Source organism: Gavialis gangeticus, unplaced genomic scaffold, assembly GCF_001723915.1.
Source record: "Gavialis gangeticus isolate Ggan-Ray unplaced genomic scaffold, GavGan_comp1, whole genome shotgun sequence".
Taxonomy (NCBI): domain Eukaryota; kingdom Metazoa; phylum Chordata; order Crocodylia; family Gavialidae; genus Gavialis; species Gavialis gangeticus.
Genome location: NW_017728992.1, coordinates 74,089,903 through 74,095,101, shown reverse-complemented (window position 1 = coordinate 74,095,101; position 5,199 = coordinate 74,089,903).

Sequence of the window (5,199 nt, the reverse complement as noted above, 5' to 3'; positions counted from 1 at the left end):
GCTACTGCCTGGTAGCAGGTAGTTCCGAGTACTGCCGGGTCAGCAGTCCTCTCTCTAAGCTCTCTCTGGCGAGCTTGCTCTCTGGAGGAGTCTCCTACCAGCTCTCCACGTTGCTCTCAGGGTTCTCTGCAGCGTGGCTCCGCTCGATCCTCCTCCTTCCAGTTCCACACTCCCCCCTCTTTATACCAGAGTTGGAGTTCCCAGCGCCTCCCCTCCAGAAACACCTGGGTAAGGAGGGTTTCTGCTGGGTCCTTTGGGGCTGTGGATCTGGGGCCACTGACCCTATGTTTAGCCCTTGGTCCTTTGCACCCTGTGGCTCTCCCTCTTTCTCACAGTCATGCACTAAGCGGGAGTAAGCAGGCAAGGCTCGATTCCTGCCAGTGGTCCCAGGCTCAGTAGAGAGGTGACACAGATATGCATGGAGAATGTTTTTAAGGTAAAAGTTGTAACCTAATTAATAGGGCTGTGCGAGACAGAAGCGTTCTGTTCAACAGAACAGTGTTTCATTTCGACTTTTGTTTCGAGTCAAAACGGCTGTTTCCCTTTCGTTCCGGCGAAACGTTTTGCCGTTTCGACCTTGTTTCGATGTTTCACCCATAGGATTGAAACAGGCTATAACTTTGTCATTTCTCGCCAGATTTAGATGAAACTTGCAGAACTGGTAGCCTCTTCTGAGGGCATGATGTATGCCAAGTGTCAAGAAGTTAGGTCCAGGGGGTTTGGAGAAACTGCACCCCAAAGTCTTGAGCGAAAAACTCATGTCACGTGTACATGTTAAGCCACAGCAGAGTCAAAACTGCAGAGATGCTAGCCCCTGCTAAGGCAACAAAGCCTGCCATATTTCAAGGAGATAGGTGCAGGGGTTTGGGGAAACTGCACCTCAAGCTGCTGACAAGCAAAACTTGTGACGTGGCACAGCAGAGTGAAAGCTGCAGGCCTGCTAGCCCCTGCTGAGGCCACCATGCCTGCCAGCTGTCAACAAGATAGGTGCAGGGCTTCTGGGGTTTGGGGCCCTGCACCTCTGGCCACAGGCAGGCAAAACTCATGTCATGGGTACTTGTGCAACTGTGTCTGTCTTGGGGCACAGGGGGTGGAAACCACTGCAGACCTGGCTGTTAAGCCCTGCTGTGGCCACAAAGCCTGCCAGCTGTCAAGGAGATAGGTGTAAGGGGGCTCTGGTGCCCTGCACCCCTAGCTGCTGACAGGCAAAACTCATGACATGGCTGCTTCTGCAACTGCTGCCTCTCACCAGGCAGCAGGACTGAAAATCCCCCATCACTTGTCACCAAGACCTGAGGGTAATAATTGACCACAGTATGAACATGAGCCAGCAGTGCGATGCTGTAGCCAGCAGGGCCAACAATACACTGGCATGCATCAATTGAGGCATCTCCAGCAAAACCATTGCAAAGAAGTGATTCTCCTGCTCTAGTCAGCATTGGTGAGAGCGCAGCTGGAGTACTGTGTCCAGTTCTGCGTTCCACACCTTAACAAGGATGTGGTAAAGCTTGAGAGAGTCCAGAGAAGGGCTAACCATATGAACAGAGACTTGCACAAGCTATATGAGGAAAGGCTGAGGGATCTGGGACTCTTCAGTCTGAAAAAGAGAAGGCTGAGAGGGGGCTTGATAGCGGCTTACCACTACATCAGAGGAGTGCATCAAGGGCTCGGTGAACAACTGTTCACTAGGGCACACTTGGGGAAAACTAGGATTAATGGTCACGGCCTGGACACCCTAGTTGTAAAGTAGTTTTTCCTGATGTTGAGCCTGAAATGAGCCTGAAATGATCTTCCAGGAGTTTGTGACCATTACTCTTAGTTTTTCCTTGGCAGGCTTTGTGGCCTTCACAGGGGCTAGCATGCCTGCAGTCTTGAACCCGCTGTGGCTTAACACATACACCTGACATGAGTTTTGCTTGCAGGATTTTGGGGTGCAGTTTCTCTGAACCCCCTGCACCTATCTCCTTGAAACATGGCAGGCTTTGTGGCCTCAGCACGAGCTAGCATTCCTGTAGTTTTCACCCTGCTGTGGCTTAACCCATACACGTGACACAAATTTGGCTCTCAAGACTTTAGGGTGGTTCCTCCAAACCCCCTGCACCTATCTTTGAAACTTGGCACGTGTCATGCCCTCAGAAGGGGCTACCGTTTCTGCAGGTTTGATCCAAATCTGGCCATAAATGACAAAGTTATAGGCTGTTTCTACCTTCCCCATTATAGCCTCTGGGTGAAACGCTGAAACAGCATTGAAATGGCGAAACGTTTCAGCTTGCCTTGTTTTGTTTTGAGACTGCTTCAACCATATCTGTTTCATTTCAGTTTTGCTGTTTCGACCTCAGAACAGGTCGAAAGAAAGCTGGTGGTGAAATTTTGCACAGCCCTACTAATTAACTATGGAAGGAAGCAAGGGAATGACCAAAGAGCTGCACAAACGAAAGGCCTGGCCCAGTAACCACTGAGTCCGAGTGTTTGGAAACAGGAGCATTTGGGGACAGGGCAGAGGAAGCCTGACAGGCCCACTTAGGTGGACTCGGCCAGTCTGCTTAGGGGCTCAGGAATGGGAGAGGCTGTTAAAGGACCAGGCACGGGGAGGGAAAGAGCTAGATTTCTTACTATTATTAATTACAACTACTATTACTGCTTGTATAATAATATGTGGTAGTATCATAGGCCGCATTTAGGTTTGACACCGTTTTGCTAGGCAGAGGCTTGTGAGCTCATTGAGCCTCTGAGGCAAGCCTGTGGCAGGGCTGGGGGGATGGGGAGAAGGGAAGTCTTACCTGTCGTGGCTCTCTCCACAGTGACAGCAGCTGCCATGGGGGCACAGCAGTGGCCCCACGGCACAGGTTTGCTGGGAGTAGAGCTGTTCCCGTTCCATCAAAAAGTCTCCCCCGAGGGGAAGGGAAGCACCATTCCAATCACCCCACTTGCTCCACACCCCCAGATACATTCCTATGACCAGGCAGCATGCTGCACCTGCCATGGCAAAGACTCAGGTGCCACCACACTGATTCAGGTGCCACCACACAGTTGGTATCCAGGGCTGGTGCTCCACTCACCCCCCCACTAGTTATGCTATTTATCCTAGGACAGAAAGGCAGGAGTAGGGGCCAAGGCACTGGACTGTAGTTACGATTTATTGCCCTGCTCTGACAACCTTGAAGCTGGTTGTAAAGAGAAGCTGGTTGGGAAGAGTGGTCCTTTATAGGTGACTTGATCTCTTCATCTGCCTTCTATGACCTACAAAAAACAACTTGCATTTTCAGCCAGATATATCTATTCTTGGACTATAAAGGCTAATAGTAGTGTTGGACCTAGTGCAAGGCAATACATTTCATAAGCCAAAACCAATAATGGATTCACATCCACTTATGCCAGGGCCAGTCCCTTGCCTTTTTCTTTTAGCTAATAGTGAACAAACCTTCTCACCTTTGGTAATCTGAAGCAATGATGTTTTTTCTTGGCATAATCACCTCAGCATCCTAAATATCTTCTGATGATTCTGGCTTTTTATACCAAATAATGAGAAAAATATGTACTTATAGGTTAACCTGCTTAAAAAAATCAGTCTTCTGTCTCTCCTTTCCAGCAAATCATGGGGCTCCAGCAATGTAACAGAATGCATAAGAGTGAAGCTGTTTAGAAAACAGATTGGCTTGTACTCTACTTGTTTTCAGTGCCTTCTGTCTAGGCATTTACATGCCCCTCGTTATCACTCTATCTGAATGCCATATAACAAATAGTGGGTGTATTGGCATTGGCAATGGACCTCAAGACTGTAAAGCTGCAAAAGCTCCCCCTAGCGTTATGATACAAATAAACATGTTCTGTGCCCTTTAATTGATTTCAAGACACCTGTGATGCAGGTTGTATATAAGAAGCTACCAGCTTGAGAATAATTTCTGCTATCCTGGGAAGTAGCTGACAGAAACATCCGTGAGGACAGAGAAGTAAAACCTCAGAGCATTTCACTTAGATGGGCTGGCCTGAATTACTGTACATACACACATATGAACAGTCTGTGGAACATAACTGTCTGCCTTTTTGCTCATCTGGAAAGAGGAAAGGAGAGAGGGCCCTTCTGATGTCAATGCTTGGAGGTTTCCTATATTAACCTGAGATTAATATAGGTAAGATAAGTAAATGTTGTAATAACCAAAATGTATGCAGCTATTATACATATATGTATAGATTTGTTCAACATCTGGCAGGATTAGATCACCCGTAATTTCTGGAAAACAGAAATTGCCCTGTGCTTTGTCTTAACAACCTTCAAGTTGGTAAGACCCCACATGCTGTACATGCTTTTTACAGTTTCTCCCTACACACACACACCTTACTTTATATATATCTATATATATATATACTTTCTTATATATAGTAGAGGTCCACCGGTACATCAGCCCAATATTGGATCAGCACTGATATAAAGAAAATTGATGGGATCAGATATTAGCTCTTTTTGCCTGCTGTGGCTGATAATATAAACAATAAATGCCCTGTGTGTGTGTGCAGCCGCAGCACAGCATGTAGGCTGTGAGGACCACAGTGTGGAGAGCTGTGTCCAGCTGGTAAGTCTGTTGTGGTGGAAGGAGAGGGGGAAAAGAAGGGCCATGAGGAGGGCAGATCAAGGCCCCTGCAGTGAGGGAGGGAGTGGGACTAGGGCAGGGCCTGGCAGGGCAGGGCACAAGACAGAGCTGCAGCTCATCCTGGGGCCTTATGGGGGGCAGCTCCCGCTGCTGCATACACCCTGGGAGGGCATGGGGGGGTGTGCCCCTAGATCTGTGCAGGGCAGAGCAGGCTGCCGCTGCAGGCTGGGCTGGGCTGGGCTGGGCTGGGCTGTGGAGGTGCTGGGAGGGGACTACAGAGGGGCTACGGCATATTTTGGGGTGGTTGCAGCCCCTCCAACCCCACTCCCAGTGCCACTACCACCTGCCCTGAGTGCAGCCCAGCCCCCACCGGGAAGAGCCCAGCGCAGCCCCGACTCCAGCCTGCAGCGGCAGCCTGTCCTCACCCCATGCAGATCTGGGGCACACACCGCCGTGCCCTCTCAGGGTGCGCACAGCAGTGGGAACCACCCACCCTGTCCCCAGATGAGCCACGATTCTATCCTGTGCCTTATCCTGCCCCACCCTGGCTGGGCAGCGCTTGTCCCAGCCCCTGCCCCAGCCCCACTCCCTCCCTCCCTCATCGTGGGGG